Here is a 20164-nt window from a genome sequence, read left to right as displayed (position 1 = left end):
AAGCATTCAAGAAGCCATTAATCCAAGCTCACCAACTCCTCAAGTGCACATTCAATCTCCAACCACCTTGAGGAAATCGAAAAGAGTCTTCTTCTCTTTGAGTAAAGTGTATTTAAAGTCTCATTCGCTCATTAAAGGAGCTTCTTTTGTATTCTCTGAGCTATTGATTGTTATACTCTGTTTAAGCTATTGTTTTTATTTTGGAAGGGTTTCAAAACAAGGGAAGGTTGATCCGAACCTTGAATCGGAGTGTATTGGGTTGGCTTGTATCCGAAAAATAAGTGGACTAGCTTGGGATAGCTAGAGTCAGAGTTTTCAATGTTTGTATTCAGGTTGAATACAAGTTAGTGATTGGAATTTCAAGTAGGACTTGGAGAGTGGATGTAGGTGCAAGGTTGGCACCGAACCACTATAAATCTTTTTGTTTGTATTGTGCCTAATTGCTCTTCTTTAAATTTTTTTATTCTTTTGCATTCTTGCATTTAACCTTTAGCCTTGAATCAACTATACTCTCTTATTTATTTAGCTATTGTTAAACTTTTTTCATAAGACATAAGTTAAGTTTAAAATTTTTAGAAACCCAATTCACCCCCCCTCTTGGGTTGCATAGCTGGGCAACAAGTGGTATCAGAGCCCGGTGCTCTAGCCCTACTTTGATCTAACCAATCAAAGAGCCAAAGATTTATGGCAACTCAAGTCGGCACTTCTCTAGCCGAGGGGCAGTCCACTAACTGACCTCCACTTTTCAATGGTCCAATTACACCTATTGGAAAGCTCGGATGAAAATTTCATTCAAGTACTCGACTATGATATGTGGAGTATCATAGTGAACGGCCCTCACACACCTACTAAAATTATTGATGGTGTGGAATCAGCCAAATCCGAAAAAGAGTGGGATGAGGTTGATAAGAAAATGGCTCAATTAAATGCTAAAGCTATGAATGTTCTATATTGTGCTCTTGATGCTAACGAATTTAGTCATATTTCAACTTGCTTGTCTGCTAAAGAAATATGGATAGGTTAGAAGTAACCCATGAAGAACCAATCAAGTAAAGGAGTCCAAAATTAACATGCTCGTGCATAAATATGAATTGTTTAAAATGAGCATGATGAGTCCATAACTGAAATGTTTACTCACTTTACTGATATTATAAATGTTTAAAGAGTCTTGGTAAGTCCTATTCTAATAGTGAGCTTGTAAGAAAGATTCTCAGGTCCTTACCAAGAACTTGGGAAGCCAAAGTGACCGCCATCCAAGAAGCCAAGGACTTGAATATTCTACCCTTGAAAGAGCTTCTTGGATCATTGATGAACATGAGCTGAGCATGAAACAACATCAAGAGGAAGAAGTCAAAAAGAAGAGAACAATCACCCTCAAATCCACAGCTCAATCAGATGAAGAAACTAATGACACCAAAAATGAAGAACAGGATGAAGAGATGGCACTCATTACCGAAGGTTCAAGAAGTTTTTGAGAAAAAGAAAACAAGGAATGAGAAGAGCCACTCACAAAAGGGAACAGAGTAAAGAAAAAGATAAAGACCAACCCCTTATCTACTATGAGTCAAGAAATCGGGACACTTCAAGTCCGAATGCCACAATTGAAGAAGGGTCCCAAGAAGTACAAGAAGAAGGCCATGATGGCCACTTGGAGTGGGAGTGATGACTCAAGCTCCGAAGAGGAAGACTCAACTGAACAAGCCAACTTGTGCCTTATGGCACATGAAAATGAGGTAAATTCAAAACTCCTAGTAACTTTACATTTGAAGAACTGTATGAAGCTTTTTATGATTTAATTGATGAACTAAAGAAACTAGGGATAAAGAATAAAGATCTAAAATCAAAAAATTAATCATTATTGAAACAAAATGAGAGCATTTCAATTGAAAAATCTATCCTGATTCAAGAAAATCAAAATTTAAAGAATGAAATGCCAAGCTAAAACCAATAGTTGAAAAATTCACCTTGAGTTCTAATAAACTTAATATGATTCTTGAAAATCAAAAGGCCGTGTATGATAAGGCTGGACTTGGCTATAAACCCTTGAAGAAACAAAAGTTCTGAAAAATATCTACGTAAACTCTTCAAGTAACAGTTGTCTAATATTACTTGCTTCAAATGTGGTAGAGTAGGACACAGGTCATATACTTGCTTCTCTAACAAATTTTAAACTCAAATGTAAAGAAAATATGGGTTCCAAAAGGAACCATTATGACTAACCAAAGAGGACCCAAAAAGCTTGGGTACCTAAAACAAAAATTGACTTTTGCCTGTAGGTGTGTCTAGCATCCCAAGGAGAAACAGAAAATGATATCTTGATAGCGGATGCTTGAGACACATGACTGGTGATGAATCCCAATTCATCACTCTTGATGCTAAGAATGGAGGGATGGTCACCTTTGAAGACAATGGTAAAGGAAAGATCATCGGTATAGGTAACATTGGTATCACTCCCTCCAAATACATTGAAAATATTTTGTTAGTAGATGGTTTAAAGCATAATTTAATAAGTATTAGTCAATTTTGTGATAAAGGATATAAAGTTATTTTTGAATCTTCTATTTGCATTGTAACTAGTCCTATTAATGAAGGCATTAAATTTGTTGGACATAGACATGATAATATTTATATGGTAGATTTGAATGATCTATCCAAAATAAACATGCAATGCCTAGTATCCTGAATGCCAAGATTAATGAGACTAGTTGGCTTTGGCATCGTAGGCTTGCATATATTAGCATGCATTCACTTTCAAAACTAATTAAGAAGGAATTAGTTCTTGGTTTGCCAAAATTGAATTTTGAAAAGGACAGAATCTGTGATGCATGCCAACTAGGTAAACAAACAAGAGTTTCATTTAAATCTAAAAATATTGTTTCAACCTCTAGACCTTTAGAGCTATTGCACATGGACTTATTTGGACCTACTAGAACTACTAGTCTAGGAGAAAAAGATATGATTTTGTAATTATTGATGATTTCTCTCTTTTACATGTGTTTTCTTTTTGGCACATAAGGATGAAATTTTTAAGTTTTCACTAAATTTTATCGAAAAGTCACTAATGAGAAAGAATTTTCAATTCAAAATATTCAAAGTAATCATGGAACTGAATTTGAAAATCAAGACTTTGAAAAATTTTGTGATGAAAAAGGAATAGGCCATAATTTCTCTGCACCTAGGACACCCCAACAAAATGGGGTAGTAGAAAGGAAAAATAGAACTTTAGAAGAAATGGCCCGTACCATGCTATGTGAAAGCAACCTTCCAAGATACTTTTGGCGGAAGCTATTAACACGCATGTTACATTTTAAATCATACTTTGATTAGACAAATTTTAAAGAAAACCCCCTATAAGCTTTGGAAAGGAAGAAAACCTAATATTGCATATTTTATATTTTTGGTTGCCGATGTTTTGTATTAATAATGGTAAAGAAAGACTTAAAAATTTGATGTAAAATCAGATGAAGCAATTTTCTTGGTTACTCCTCCACTAGTAAAGCTTTTAGAGTTTTTAACAAAAGAACCTTAGTAGTAGAGGAGTCAATACATTTGTCTTTGATGAAACTAACATCTTCCTTCAAAAAAGAATGAAGTGTTGATGATGCAGATCCTCTTGTAGAAGGAATGAAGGAGATCACTCTGAAAGATTCTACAATTCAAGATGATGAGGAACATGAAGACAAATAGGATGAGGAAGGTGAAAACATCAAGAACAACCTCAAGGTACAAATGACCTACCCAAAGAATGGAGGTATGTTTACAATCACCCAAAGGAGCTAATTATTGGTGATCCTATGCATGGGGTAAGAACTCATTCTTCACTTAAAGATATATTTAATCATTGTGCTTTTGTCTCTCATCTTGAACCTAAAACCATTGAAGAAGCTAAAATGATTATAATTGGATTAATGTAATGCAAGAGGAACTTAATCAATTTGAAAAAAATAATGTATGGACTTTATATCAAGACCTAAAAATTATTCAATAATTGGCACAAAATGGTTTTTAGAATAAATTAGATGAACATAAAATGTAATAAGAAATAAAGCAAGATTGGTTGCTAAAGGTTATAATCAAGAAGAAGGAATTGATTTTGATGAGACCTTTGCACCTGTTGCTAGACTAGAGGCAATTAGACTTCTACTTGCATATGCTTGCTTTATAAATTTAAATTATTTCAAATGGATGTCAAAAGTGTATTTTTGAATGGATATATTGCTGAAAAGTCTATGTAGAACAACCCCAGGTTTTAAAAATCATACTTTTCTAATCATGTTTTTAAACTAAATAAAGCCCTATATGGTTTGAAACAAGCACCCAGGGCTTGGTATGAAAGGCTAAGCAAATTTTTACTTGTTAATGGTTTTTCAAGAGGCAATGTAGACACAACCCTTTTCATTAAAAGAAATCAAGATGATATATTAATTATACAAATATATGTTGATGACATTATCTTTGGGTCTACTAATGAATCTCTTTGTCAAGATTTTGCAAAGCTCATGTAGGGGGAGTTCGAGATGAGCTTGATGGGAGAACTTATATTCTTCCTCGGACTCCAAATCAAAAAACAAAGGAAGAATCTCCATCACCCAAAGCAAGTACACAAGAGAATTACTCAAAAGATTTGGAATGGAGAACTCCAAAGCAATTGGCACACCCATGAGCCCTTCATGTAAGCTTGACAAGGATGAAGAAGGTAAAAGTATAGACTTAAAATATTATAGAGGTATGATTGGCTCTCTACTATATTTAACTGCAAGTAGACCTGATATCATGTTTAGTGTCTGTCTTTGTGCTCGATTTCAATCTAATCCTAAAGAATCTCACTTGAATGCTGTTAAAAGAATCCTTAGATATTTGAATGGTACTCAAACTCTAGGATTATGGTACTCTAAGGACTCACTAATTGATTTAATAGGATATTCAGATGTTGATTTTGTGGATGTAGATTAGATAGAAAAAGCACTAGTGAACTTGCCAATTTTTGGAGTTAACCTAATCTCCTGGTTTAGCAAGAAACAAAATTGATAGCACTGTCTACGGTCGAGGCGAATACATTACAGCCAGAAGTTGTTGTGCTCAAATCTTGTGGATTAAGCAACAACTCGAAGATTTTGGTATTAAACTTAATGAAACACTCATAAGATGTGATAACACCAGTGCCATAAATCTTACTAAAAATCCAATTCAGCATTCTAGGTCTAAACATATTGAAATCAGACATCATTTTATAAGAGAATATATTTAAAATAAAGATATAATTCTTGACTATGTTTGTACTAAAAAAAATTAGCCGACATCTTTACAAAGGCCCTAAGTGAAGATAGATTATGTGAAATTAGGAGAGAACTAGGAATTCTTGATCCATCTGCTTAAATATCTCTCTGATTCCAAGGAATCAAGGTCAAAAACTCTTTGAACTCAATTCTCATCATTTTCTTGGGCTTAAAAGCTCAAAATTATCATTCTCATAACTGTTCATTGAGCAAATATCCTTCTCCCAGAGTTTCAAATTTTTGGAATTTGTTCATCATTTTCTTGAAAATTTTGTGAACCATGAGTCGACCCCCTAGGGTCGACCCAATGGTAAACTTGCAATTTTTGGCCAAAATCCCACGGGTTCCTCTCTTTTTGATTAAAATCCCATTCATGAGCTGACCCATTCCATCTTCGTCTTCCTGCCTCCAAAACCTAAGGTCCTCTTCTTCTTCCTCTCCAAATCCAAGGTCTACCCCCAAGATCCTTCTCCCATCACCCCTTCACCTCAAATCACCCTTGGGAACCGAGCTTTCCCATTTTTTCCCTTGATTGGAGCGGTTGGAGCGTGCCCTAGCTCCCACCCTTCTCCTCCAAATCGGATTTCTCTCCTCCAAAAATCCCTATCCATCCCTAAAATCCCTCTATCTCCTCACACATTTGATCTCCCAAGTCCCCTTGCTTGCTCTAGTGGTGGAAATGGCTCCAAAAATGAAGCTCCCACAAAGAAAGAAGTTAGTCCGTGAGTTGGAAGAGGGCGTGCACAGGAAGAGACAAGCTTCTCAGACCTATCTGCTTCCATTCCTGTTTCGGCATCTGCTCCAGGTTCTTCTCAGTCTCCATTAAGCCCTAGTAAAATTCCCTTATCTGTTAGAAAGGTAGAACCCGGAAAAATATAGACTTCAGATTTTTTTGAAAAAGAGGGGTTCTCCATTGGTTCAAAAATCAAAGATCAAGGTTGGGGATTTTACTCTCTCTTAAAAAGTTACTATGTGGATTTGGTTAGGAATTTTATCTGAACTTGTGCTATGGCAATGGAACAGTAACATCCACTGTTAAGGTATAGATATCTTTTAAATTCTATACTTTTGGGAGAGATTCTTCATTTGCCCTGTGAGGGATACTCAAACATGGAACTCCCAGTCAAGGAAGAAGGAATTAATGTGATTTTAGGAGGAACCTACTCGGGAAGCCTAAACAAACTAGAAGCCAAGATCCTTCCATTGAAATGAGGATACTACATCAATTGGTAACAAAGCTATTCTTCCCTAGAAGTGGTAGACATGACCTCCTTTCAGGTCAGACATCTGCATCATGTTTCATGTGATTACCCAAACCCCCCTAAACCTCCCTGCATTAATCATAGAAGCCATGAGGGAAACCCTGAATAGATCCAAGGCACATCTGCCTTTCGGTATGGCCCTCATATTGGTATTCAGGAGGTTTGGAGTTAGTTTTGAGGGGAGGCAGCAGCTAGGCTCTCTCACTCTGACACCATCAACCAACATACTTTGCACCGCATGGGATTTACTAAACTGATGGTGGTTGGATTAAGGGTGCAGAAGAGAGAGTTGAGGACAGAGCTGAGGAAGAAGGTCCTTCATCACCTCTTCATGACATTAGGGCAGCATCGCCAGACATTCAGTTTGTTTCAGATCCAGAGGCTGGCCCTTCAGAGTCTACTAGGAGGCACACTCCAGTTCAGCAGCCAGACAGCAGAGCACTCCCTTAGAGATCAGATCGGCTGACGACCAGATTGAGATGATCTCTCAGCGTGTGGCTTCCTTACTTTCTCGATAGTGGGGCACTTCAGCTTTTGCACAGGGATCCACATCACATGATGCATCTGATCAGACTTTGATCCCTCACATCTCCACTGTCTTCCAGATGATCTCAGATCATCAGTTCGCATTCAGCAGCTTGAGGGTTATATATTGAGACTGACTGGAGAGTACTTGACTTCAGGGGCAAGTGTTAGCTCTGGCACATCCACAGCCACAGGAGTGCATCACTAAGGTCTCAGACCTTCTACGGAGGTAGCCAGACTTAGAGGAGTTTTGGAGAGTAGATTTGATTTCTGAGGAGAGAGATCAGAGGCTCTAGTGAGCATGCATCCACCCAGTTCACTGTACTACTACAGTCTGTTTCGAGAGCTCTGAACCTTCTGGACACCATCAGACTCTCTCTTGCAGTTCAGTCTGTTGCTTCTCAGCCTTCAGGATCATCTCACCCGCCCACTCATGCCGGTACCTCCACTCGTGGCAGAGGCAGACGGGGTTGAGGACGAGCCCTTGGTCGTGATTTCATCTCCCCACCCTATCTCCGATTCATCTGACTCTGATCCATCCAGTCATGAGCTCTACTAGATCCTTGTAGTTAGTCTTATCTTTAGTCTCTTTCTAGGATCTATCTTTTGAGCCATGTAATGATGTTGACTGATTAACTTTTTATTTTGGTATATGTATTGGAACAACTATATGGTATAGTCACTTTTTGATTATATATATATCTACTCTTTGACTTTCAATGAATGACCTTCAAATTGAGTTACTTTCAATTATGTGCATGCTTAAAATACTATGAATTGCAATACGCTATCCATGATATCTGGTATATCTTTTATGTTTGCTGTATTCAGGGGAGTAAACCAATTCGCAACTAAGACACAAGCAATAAAGAAGGAAGCTAAAGAAGTAACATTAATAAAAGGGAGAGTAAACAAAAGTAACATTAGTAAAATTAATTCCATCAAAAGAAATAAATAGAGAAAATTTATTAGAAAAGAGGGAGTAAACAATTTTTGTTGATGCTGTCAAAAAGGGAGAGAAATTAAAGAATCAAAAGTAAATTGATAAAAGAATCAAAAGCAAATTGATAAAAGAATCAAAAGCAAATTGAGCAAAATGTTAAGCAAATGAGCAGATTTTCAAATTTTTAGGCATGCTCTGATACCAAAATTAAATAATTAAATGAGCAAATGAGCAAATGAGATATTTTCAAATGACAAAGAGCAAATTTTCAAAATTTTAGGCAAATTCTGCTTTGCTCTAATAACAAAAATTCTGCTTTGATACCAAAATCATATAATCAAATGAGTAAATTTTCAAATTCATTCTTAGACATGCTCTGGTACCAAAATTAAATAATCAAATGAGCAAATTTTAAGATGTTAAGTAATTGAAAAACAAGCAAATGAGCAAGTGAGATATTTTCAAATGAGCAAATGAGCAAATTTTAAATTATTAAGCAATGGCAAATTGTTAGACAACACAAGCAAATGGGCACATGTATCACGTGCCAAAGAATCAGTCTCCTTTTCAAACAAATGCACTTATAAGTAATTTTCAAGTTGGTAGCAAATTTTCTATTTATCTTCAAACTATCTATGATGCATTTATTCTTTTGAAATTCATGCTCAATGTTTCATATATATGCTTTTGCTCAAGTATTTTGTCATCATCAAAAAGGGGAGATTGTTGCTCCTTGGATTGATTTTGATGATTATAAAGCATTTGAAGGGGTACTAATGATTTTCGTTTGAAAAAGACTTATTGCTTTTCAGGGCAAAATCATAATTTTATCAAATCATGATTTGAAAGCATCAAGTGATAGAACAAAAGATTTGTGATCCATTGGTGAAAATTTTATTATTTTTGAACTTGTATTTTGAAAGATATTCATGTTTGAAAAATATGAGTCGACCCCATGAGTCGACTCATGGCACATGAGCTGATTGGCAAGCAGACTTTTTGGCCGGCACAGGCTTGGCACAGCCTGTGAGTCGACTCATGAGTCGACCCCCAAGGTATGAGTCGACCCATGAGTCGATTCTGCTGTTTTTAGGCCAATTTTACAGAACCTTGCTTTTCTTTTGGATTTCTGTTGTTTTTCCACAGAGGTCGACCCATGAGTCGACCCATGAGCATGAGTCAACCCATGAGTCGACCCCTGTGACGGGAATGTTCCATAACGGCTAGTTTTTAACCCATTTTAAGTGCTTTTAATGCTCATTTAATGTGGTCTAATGGCTCTATTTCAGCCCAGATTGTTCTCCACCATTCCTTAAAGCTATAAAAGGGACAAAAAGGTGGGAATCATCAAGTAGAATCAAGAAGAGAGATTTTGAAAAAGAGATTTCAAGCTAACTTTTCAGTCCTAAGCAAGAGCCCACTCAAAGCATTCAAGAAGCCTTTAATCCAAGCTCACCAACTCCTCAAGTGCACATTCAAGTCTCCAACCACCTTGAGAAAATCGAAAAGAGTCTTCTTCTCTTTGAGTAAAGTATATTTAAAGTCTCATTCACTCATTAAAGGAGCTTATTTTGTATTCTCTGAGCTATTGATTGTTCTACTCTATTTAAGCTATTGTTTTTTTTTGGAAGGGTTCCAAAATAAGGGAAGGTTGATCCGAACCTTGAATCGGAGTGTATTGGGTTGGCTTGTACCCGAGAAATAAGTGGACTAGCTTGGGATAGCTAGAGTCAGAGTTTTCGATGTTTGTATTCAGGTTGAATAAAGTTAGTGGATTAGAATTCCCAAGTAGGAGCTTGGGAGTGGATGTAGGTGCAAGGTTGGCACCGAACCACTATAAATCCTTTTGTTTGTGTTGTGCCTCATTGCTCTTCTTTAGAATTTCTTTATTCTTTTGCATTCTTGCATTTACCTTTAGCCTTGAATCAACTATACTCTTCTTATTTATTTAGCTATTGTTAAACTTTTTTCATTAGACATAAGTTAAGTTTAAAATTTTTAGAAATCCAATTCATCCCCCCTCTTGGGTTGCATAGCTGGGCAACAGTTTAACCCTGAGTCATCCTAAACACAGGGGTCAAAAGGGATGAATTATACAGTAACCATATTCATGTAGGTTTTGAGTATTGTGATTGTGACTATTTGACCTATCCGAATCGGGTACCATTGCTAGATGGTCACTTCGATTAGTACAGAAATTGGTTCCTGTGCTACCAGCTTAGGTTCAACCTACGGGATCACACACATTAGAGGTTCCTATCTGATCTGATGGCTGATGAAGAGTTTAATATTTATGGACTATGAGTCCTACGTGTCTGGGACTCTGTGATCGAGAATTAGATTCTCTGATCACGAGTCCCACACATTTTGGGTACGGGGTCAAGAGTCCCACTGGTTTGGGACTCTTCGATCAAGGTTTCATATCGATGGACTTTGATACCCAATTGCCCATCAGATTTGGACTCAATATTTATGAGAGGTTTAATTAGTGATTTGATCACTAATTAACTCAATTTGATTGAGTAATTATTTTTGATCAAGTTAATTGAATTGGATTCAGTTGGGTTTGACCCGATTAGGTTAAGAGTTGACCTAATTATCGAGATGGTTTGGTCCCTGATTTGATCAAGGGTTGGGCTTAGTCAATTTTGACTTGATTAAGATTTTATTAAGCCTAATTAAGTTGGGTTTAATTTAGTCTAATTGTGTTTAACCTATTTTGATTAGGTTGGTTCAATTAAGATCAAACCACCATTTGAATTTGAATCCCTGCACCACCTTAAATCTCTGCACCCATTTGAATTCATGAGAAGAAACTTCTCGTGAATTTTCTCTCATGCAAAACCCTTCTCACGCCCACTCTTGTGCGCCAATATTTGGATAAAGATGATTAGTTAGCCATTCAAATTCAAAGCGTATTTGAATTTGAATGGATAACTTATCTCTTGCGCCTACATGATATTATCCACTTTAGCACCCCACATCTCACACGAGAAAGAGTTTCTCGTAAAACCTTTCCATGCACAAAGCAGCCTCGCACCTTCTCTTCTCATGCCCAAGTGGATAGGGATGAGTTGGTTTTAGTTTGAATTCAAATTTGATTTGAATTCAAATGTGTAACCACTTGTCTTTATCCTCTCACGTGGATAAGACACATTTTGAACTGTTTTAAAAGAGATAGGGAGGTGGGCGTGTGTAGAAAAATTTTGAAAGAGAAAGTGGGGCATGAGAAACTCTTGTGCATGAGTGGAAAGTCTAAAACTTCCGAGAGAAAAAGAAAGAAAAGAAAAAAAATTGGGTGCAGGGTTTTCAGTGTGTTCCCTAGGGTTTCAGCCTAGAGTTCGAGAAGTGAGTTAGTGAGCTACGAGTGTCGTGAGCTCACCAAATTCAAGAGAGAGTATCTTATATCTCTCAAGCATGTTTGCTGATGATCTGGAGTATCTTGGAATTGACAAACATCGATCGAAGGAGTTCGATCAGCATCGACCGTCAAAAGGGCTCTACAACGAGCTAGCACTCGTGAGGAGCCGATCAGACGGGAGCCTCGTGTGGATGATCCGCAGAGGCCAAACACACTGTGTGGCTACGTTGTAGTGATCAGAGTCTCTCGACAGTGATCAAATTGCGGTGATCAACTACCCGCACAAAGGTATTGTGTTCTGAACACAGAACAGTAAATTGTTTACTGTTCGAATTTGAATTTCAAATTTAAATGCATGCATGCTCTATATCATATTTAGATCCTAGTATAAGATAAATATATATTAATTAATTAGATTAATTAATTATTTTCACTATAAAGTAGTGATTTTGAAAAAATTTTAAAATTACCATTTTATCCCTGCACTCAAATTTCACTTCAGTCTTCAGTTCGAGCATCAGAGATTTTCTACCTATAACAAATATAACTAAAAAAAGATAATGATGTCCAAAGGAAAGACCATTGCAGGTGTCAGATAAACAAATTAGATTATTATCTTGTCATCATTGCACATTAGACAGCAACTATGGAGACCATTATTTTTATCAAAAAATCTTGCCCTGAAAAATAACTACATTAATTGTTGCTAAGGGGTCATCATGGTAACTTAGGGGGAAGTTGTTGCTCCAAGACTTCCATAACATAAATTAAGTTTGAATAGCATGTATTATTTGAATATTGGCATTGAACAAAGATGTTATGATATCTCAAAAGCATTATAATGGCTTTACTCTTTAGCTAAAAGTTTTCAAGAACATTAATGAAGGATGCTGCAGTATCCGTAGGTCAGTATATACAGAGTTTTAAAAAAAATATTGAAATATCCTCTCATTTCAAAGCCAATTTGACTCTATATAAAATTTTTTATATACTACGAATGGTATAGAAAATTCAACATAGAACATACCACTTTATATGATTGATCCACGTAGCTACTACTTTCTAATATGCATTTAATATATGCAGTTCTACTTTTTTGTTTGAAAATTTTAAATGACGAAAATACCTCTGTTCTTTAAAAAAAATTATGACATCTTGTTGGTGCAAAAATCCGCCCGCGTCGGAGAAGCTGGAGTCGAGGAGTCGCGGTCGCCACCGGGACCTGTAAAGAAAGTCTAAACCAGAGTTGGGGGTGCTCCGGCAAGACCCTCCGATGCTCAAGTCAGTTCTCTGCCTAACAAGAATAGAGTGCTTGAACGAAAATTTTAGCAGAGTTTTGAGATAAAAAATAGAGATTAGAGAATAACGTATCTGGGGTCCCTTTTTATAGGCGGAGGGTGCAATAGACTGATAGCGATGTTTGTAACCGTCTGGCAGTGGGCCGTTCGGGGCCAGAGGAGCTTGTTATGAAAAGTAGTGGAGTGGAATCGTGGCCATCACCGTGACCTGCCACGTGGAGTCTGTTGCGGGGAGTGGAGCGGCGTCCGTTGTCATGACTTGCCAGAGAGTGGAAGAACCGCGTGGTATCCATTGCAGGAAGTGGAGCAGAGTCGTGGCCATCATTGTGATCTGCAGGGAGTGAAGGAGCCATGCGGTATCCATCGCAGGAAGTGGAGCAGAGTCGTGGCCATTATTGTGGTCTGCCAGGGAGTGATGGAGCCGTGCGGAATCCGTCGCAGGGAGTGGAGCAGAGTCGTGGCCGTACTATGGCCTGCCAGGGGGTCCAGACCTGTCGGTCGAAGTTTGGTTGGAGTCCGATCTCTGTAGAAGCCCGGATGGGGATCATTTGTCGAGGAATCTCGATCGAGGCCTATCTACAACAGAAATTCGAAAGGAATTCATCCACAATGAATCCAACACGGACCGCTCGTGATAGAAATTCGAAGTAGATCGTTTGTAACAGAAGCTCGAAGTGGGTCGCTTGCAGTAGAAGCTCGGAGTCTGGCCCTTGTAGGAGTTCGGGGTGAGGTCTACCTGCAACAGGAGTTCAGGGCGGACGTCCGGCTCCCGTAGGAGCTCGGACGAAGTCTACCTGTCCGGGGAAGGAGTCCGCTCCCGTAGGAGTCCGGATGAAGCCTTCCTGCAGCCGAAGTTGGGGATGAAGTCCGGCTCCCATAGGAGTCCGGATGAAGTCTTCCTATAGTTGAAGTCGAGGATGAAGTCCGGCTCCCATAGGAGTCTGGATGAAATCTACCCGCAGTCGTCCGGCTCCCGTAGGAGTCTGGAGTCGGGGATGGAGTCCGGCTTCCGTAGGAGTCCGGATGAAGCCTTCCCACAGCCAGAATCAGGGACGAAGTCCGGCTCCCGTAGGAGTCTGGATGGAGTCTTCCTGCAGTTGGAGTCGGGGATGAAGTCCGACTCCCGTAGGAGTCCGGATGGAGTCTTCCTGCAGTTGGAGTCGGAGGCGAAGTCGGCTCCCGTAGGAGTTCGGATGAAATCTTCCCGCAGTTGGAGTCGGGGACGAAGTCCGGCTCCCGTAGGAGTCTGGATGAAGCCTTCCCGCAGTCGGAGTTGGGGATGAAGTCTGGCTCCCGTAGGAGTCCGGACGAAGTCTTCCAGCAGTTGGAGTCAGGGATGAAGTCTGGCTCCCATAGGAGTCCGGATGAAGCCTTCCCGCAGCCAGAGTTGGGGATGAAGTCCGGCTCCCATAGGAGTTCGGACAAAGTCTTCTAGGTAGAAACTCGGGTGGGGTCCGTCCGTCGTGCAGAACCCGGTCGACGCTGGTGGGGGTTTATCCATCGGCAGAGCTTGGGAATGTTGCGGAGGCTCGGCCGTCGGAGAGGTTCGGGAAGATGTCGCCGAAGGTCGGACATCGGTAGAACCCCTGGAGGGTCACTCCTGACATGAACTTCGGCTGGGGGGTATTTTATACCCAACACCAGTCCCCTACTTTCGAGTTCGAGTTTTGAATGAAAGAAGTACAGAAAATTTTCACAGCCGAAGTTGTCCCCTTGAATCCTATGCATGATCGCCCTCAGATATTCTGGCATTTAATGCGCGCGTGCCGGAGTCTTTTCAAATCGGGGCGATCCGAAGGGACCTTTCAGAATTTTGCTGGAGCGTTGGCCCAGGTACGGTGCAGTATTGGCTCTATCGGTTGTCAGCCGCTTTTAACCGCCTACTGTGACGAGTGGGACACGTGGCGAACGTGGGTCGGCCTGGGGAGATCTGCGATCATTATAGCACGGATCCCAGGGTCTATTTAAACCTGCCTTTTCGCCTTCAGGAGTCTCATTCCACCTGAGAGTTCTGTCGGTGTCTGCCTTCTCTCTGAGAGCTCTGACCCTCTTTGGCGTCACCTTGGCCTTAAGCGTTCTTCGAGTCATCCCTGTCCTCGCACCTCTGCATCCTTCAGAGCGACTTAGGTTAGTCCTGGAACTTTCGTTTCTCTTCTTGCCATCTAGGTGCCCTTTCTCCTCCATTTTTCTTCCGCCGCATTCCCCTGGTTTGGTCCCCGCGAACCTTTTGCCGCTTATTTTGCCTGATTGCTCCGAGATTTTTAGGGTCCTTGTTTGAAATATCTTCTGGCACCTCCACCTCTAGTGGTTTCGGAGTTCGTCCACCTCAGCCCCCCAGAACCCTCATACTGTAGACGAACCCTCATCTAGGGCTGGGCCTCGCTTGATTTTCGCACCGGGTGCCATTCCTTGTTCTCTGACTCCGAATGAACTTTTACTGATAAGGATTCAGTATGGAGTTCCTCCGAAGTATGATCTGGAGCTTCCTGATCCCGTCGATCGGGCTAGCACCCCCCCACCTGGCTGTTTCTGCCTGTACCAGGAGGCCTTCCGTGTCGGGCTCCGTCTTCCACTCCCGCCCTTTGTCGTCGCTCTTTTTATTTTTTAGACATTTCTTTGGCTTCAGTTGCGTTGAATTCCTTTAGGTTTCTGATAGGATTCCTCTCCTTTGCCACGTAGTCGAAGTTCAGCCATCTCTTTTTTGTTTAGGTATTTTTACACCTTCAAGCGCCACCCCTCGGCAAAGGACTGGTGGTATTTTCTCCCCAGTTTGGCAAGAAGGGGTTGCTAAAAGGTGCTCCCTCTTCAATCCATAACTGGAAGGGGAAGTACCTCTTATCTAATGCCTGACCTTGAGGCTGGGATTGCCCCCTTGGGGCTCCCTGAGGGACTCTGTCCGTCGGGCTCCTAGCTTGGGGAGGACGACCTTCAGGCCGTCCAGAAGCTTCTTAGTTATTCAGCTCCTTCCCTTCCCAACCTTTTGAAGGAGCAATTTTTGTTCAACATCGGCTTGAGCCCCCTGGATCCTGCGAGTATCCCATCTTTCCTTTCCTCTTCTTTTCTCCTACTCTTCTTCTCTCTTTTTCTTCTTTTTTTTTTTTTTGCACGTTACTTCTTCCTTTTTCACTCCATTACTGATCTCTTTTTCTCTCTCTTCTCTTTTTTTTTTTTTTTTTTTAGGAATGGACGCCGAAGCAGCACGGATGCTCTCCAGGGGCCTCAAGGCTCACAAAAGAAAAGGCACCGCGGCCTCCGAATCGGCAAAGAAGGCCAGAATGGAGGAGACGAGCTCGGCCACGCCTGCCCAGGTGGCCCTCCGGTCGACATTCCTTCAGACGTCGAGCCCCAGCTCCCCGGGCCTCTTCAAGGAGTTCCCCCGCTGAGGTTCCCATTTCGGGGGCCTGCTTCGAGGAGGTGCCAGGGGTTGAGAGGGGGAGGAGAAGGAAGTCAGTGGCCCGCAGGGTGAGCAGCCGCCGGGCCGCCATCGAAGAGTCCCACAGTTCCGAAGAAGAGCTGGGGGAGAATCCTTTTAATGACAGGGACCTGATAAAGTGACTGGTCGATGGCTGCATCCTGCCCGAAGTCATCCAGAGGATCGTTTGCACCGATCCCGAACAACAGTTTGGGACTCTCTAGGGTGTTTTCTCGAGGTAAACAGATTCACTTTCCTCCTTCCCTTCGCACCTTCATTTAATTAGCTTCCCAACCTTCGTTCTAACCTCCTAGCCACCCTTGCAGATCGGGCACCAGCTCCTTACTAACATCGAGGCGACAACCGGTGAGGAGGGATGCCATCCAGGTGGAGGAGAGTCGTCGGGCCGAAGTCGCCCGCCTCAAAAAAAAGGCCCGAGGTAGCCAACCTCCAAAGGCCCTTGAGAAAGAAAAGCAGGCATCGGAGGAGACGGTGAGGAAGGCAGAGGCTGAGGTCCAAATTTGACAGAGCAGATTTCGGTTCTGATCTCGGAGGCCAGGGTCCTAGCAGTGGAGGAGTTTAAGGCCTCCACGGAGATGAGGACCTGAACGTCAAATTCGGCAAAAGCATTCATCAAAGGATTCGAGCTCTGTCAAGAGAAGGTGGTCAAAAATTTTTCGAGCTCGACCTCAGCTTCTTGGATGAGGCATCTAAAGATGAAGCCGGGCCTCTCCCACTGCCACTGCCACCAGCCCCCCTTCCGAGAACACCGAGCTCTCCAACTCCTATTTCAGAGGTCTGAGACCTCTGACTTTGTATTTTTCTTTTATTGTAATTTTTCTTTTCCTTTTGTCTTTAAGAAACATTCAATCAATAAAATTGGATTTCTCCTTATGGAGGGCTTCTCCACTCTTCTCCCTCCTCTTTTTTTTTTCTCTCTGCAATCAGATGCCTTGACCTTTTGTCTCCCGATGGCAGTGTCCTGCCGAAGCGCTTCCCTTGCCACAGGAAATTCGCTGAAGTCCACGATCCAACATCTGAAGAAAAAATTCATCATTTAACAAAAAGGTCGAAGGAGATGGATGATGAACTTCGCAGGTTGAGGGAGAGTCACTCTGAGGCCACCATGGAGGCCACCCACTTTCGAAACCTCCATGTGAAGGGGATCATGGAGTACAGCTGGAGGAAAGGAACTTCGAGAAGGAGCTCGAGGAACATAAGAAGCATGCCAGCGATCAATCTTGGGCCCAACTGCCAAGATCAGCTCTCTCAGAGTGGAGCTGTCGGCTGCACAGGAGAGGATTAGCCAGTTGGAAGGAAGCTCGTCCCGACTTTTGACTCAGGCCGACTGCGATCGGAAATGGTCGAAGAAGTTCTCCGACCTTCTGCAACAGCTCCAGGATGCCGAGGCGAACTATAACGCATACTGTACCGGCTGGTGCAAGCAGGTGGACGACTATAGGGGGAAGCTCAGGATGGCGACTGACGAGGTTGTCCGCCTTCAAAGGCAGCTAGCTGAAGGAGCTCAGTTTGCTCCCATTTGGGATCCCAACGAACTCCAATCCCTGAGAAGAACCATAGAGGAGCTATCTGTCGCCTTGGGGAGGGGAAGGTCGAACTGCAGCAATTGAAGATCTACTGGTATACGAGCAGCAGGCAGTCAAGGACGTAGAGACAGAATCCGAAGTCCTGAGAAAAAGGCATCGAGAGGCAGAGAACGAAAGCCAGCGACTTCATCGGAGATATATGGAGATGCTAATGAGAGAGAAGGAATTGAAAGAAGAAGTCGAGAGCTTAAGGCACTCCCTGATGAGGGTCGAAGCCGAAAGTTCGAAGTTGAAGGAAGCCAAGCCCCCTTAGGGTTCTTTTTGTCTTTCGTCCTTCTATGTGTTTTCTTTTGCCGCTTGTTTGTTTGTTGGCATTGTTGTCTCTCTTTTTTTTTCTTTTTGATGCCAATGTCGTCTGGAGGTTCTTGGTCGTTGCCGCGTCGGCTTGCTTTTTTTGTCATCTTTCTTCTTCAGTCTCAAGGGCTCTGTAATGTATACTTAATTAATGACATGAAAAGGAAATTTTTCATTACCTCTTTTACTCACATGTTGAATTGTCATTTGCCGAGCTTCCTTCGGCTTTTGCCTTGTCCGATATCGATGCCATTCAGAGGTACCCGATCACCATCGCATTGACCCATCCTTCTGTTTATGGTCGCTGATTTATCCTGGACCACTCGAGTTTGACACCTCCTTTCAGAGTTTGAGCTCGGAGATTTAAGCTTCTTATCGTCCTGAGGAAGCCATCTTATCCTTGGCCTGCATTGAGAGCTCTTTTGAAGATCGAAGATTTTTTATGAGAACCCCCATCCTCGCTGTTGGTGCAAAACTCCGCTTGCGTCGGAGAAGCTGGAGTCGAGGGAGTCACGGTCGCCACCGGGACCTGCAAAAGAAGTCTCAACCAGAGTTGGGGTTGCTCCGGTAAGACCCTCTGATGCTCAAGTCAGTTCTCTGCCTCAACAAGAATGGAGTGCTCGAACGAAAATTTTAGCAGAGTTTTGGGAGAGAAATTAGAGCTTAGAGAATAACATATCTGGGGTCACCCCTTTTTATAGACGGAGGGTGCAATGGACTGATGGCGACATGTGTAACTGTCTGTCAGTGGATCGTTCAGAGCCAGGAGGGGTCTGTTACGAAGAGTAGTGGAACGAGATCGTGGCCATCACCGGGATATGCCACGTGGAGTCTGTTGCGGGGAGTGGAGCAACGTCCATTGTCGTGACTTGCCAGAGGGTGGAGGAACTGTGCGGTATCCGTCGCAGAAAGTGGAGCAGAATCGTGGCCATTATTGTGGTCTGTCGGAGAGTGATGGAGCCGCACGAATCTGTCACAGGAAGTGGAGCAGAGTCGTGGCCGTTACTGCGGCATGCCAGGGAGTGATGGAGCCATGTGAAATCTGTCGTAGGAAGTGGAGCAGAGTCGTGGCCGTTACCACGGCCTGACAGGGGGTCCAGGCCCGTCGGTCGAGGTTCGGTTCGGGTGTCTGGCGGAGGGAGGTGGCTGACTACTCATCTGAGAGGAGCTCAAAGTCTGGCTCCCGTAGGAGTCCAAATGAAGTCTACCTGCAGTTGAAGTCGAGGATGAAGTCTGGCTCTCATAGGAGTCCGGACGAAGTCTTCCTCCAGTTGAAGTCGGAGACGAAGTCTGGCTCCCGTAGGAGTCTGGACGAAGTCTTCCTCCAGTTGAAGTCGGGGATGAAGTCCGGCTCCCGTAGGAGTCCGGACGAAGTCTTCCTGTAGTCGGAGTCGGGGATGAGGTCCGGCTCCCGTAGGAGTCTGGATGGAGTCTACCTGCAATTGAAGTCGGGGATGAAGTCCGGCTCCCATAGGAGTCCGGACAAAGTCTTCCTGCAGTCGGAGTCAGGGATGAGGTCCGGCTCCCATAGGAGTCCGGACGGAGTCTACCTGCAATTGAAGTTAAGGATGAAGTCCAGCTCTCATAGGAGTCCGGACGAAGTCTTCCTCCAGTTGAAGTCGGGGACGAAGTCTGGCTCCCGTAGGAGTCCGGATGAAGTCTTCCTGCAGTCGGAGTCGGGGATGAGGTCCGGCTCCCGTAGGAGTCCGGACGGAGTATACCTGCAATTGAAGTCGGAGATGAAGTCTGGCTCCCGTAGGAGTCCAAATGGAGTCTACCTGCAATTGAAGTCGGGGATGAAGTCCGACTCCCGTAGGAGTCTGGACGAAGTCTTCCTCCAGTTGAAGTCGGGGATGAAGTCTGGCTCCCGTAGAAGTCCGGACGAAGCTTCCTCCAATTGAAGTCGGGGACGAAGTCCGGCTCCTGTAGGAGCCCGGATGAAGTCTTCCTCCAGTTGAAGTCGGGGATGAAGTCTGGCTCCCGTAGGAGTCCGGACGAAGTCTTCCTCCAGTTGAAGTGGGGGATGAAGTCCGGCTCCCGTAGGAGTCCGGACGGAGTCTACCTGCAATTGAAGTCGGGGATAAAGTCTGGCTCCCGTAGGAGTCCGGATGAAGTCTTCCTCCAGTTGAAGTCGGGGTCGAAGTCGGGCTCCCATAGGAGTGCGGACGAAGTCTTCCTCTAGTTGA

Source organism: Elaeis guineensis, chromosome 8, assembly GCF_000442705.2.
Source record: "Elaeis guineensis isolate ETL-2024a chromosome 8, EG11, whole genome shotgun sequence".
Classification (NCBI taxonomy): Eukaryota; Viridiplantae; Streptophyta; class Magnoliopsida; order Arecales; family Arecaceae; genus Elaeis; species Elaeis guineensis.
This window is presented reverse-complemented; position numbering follows the sequence as displayed.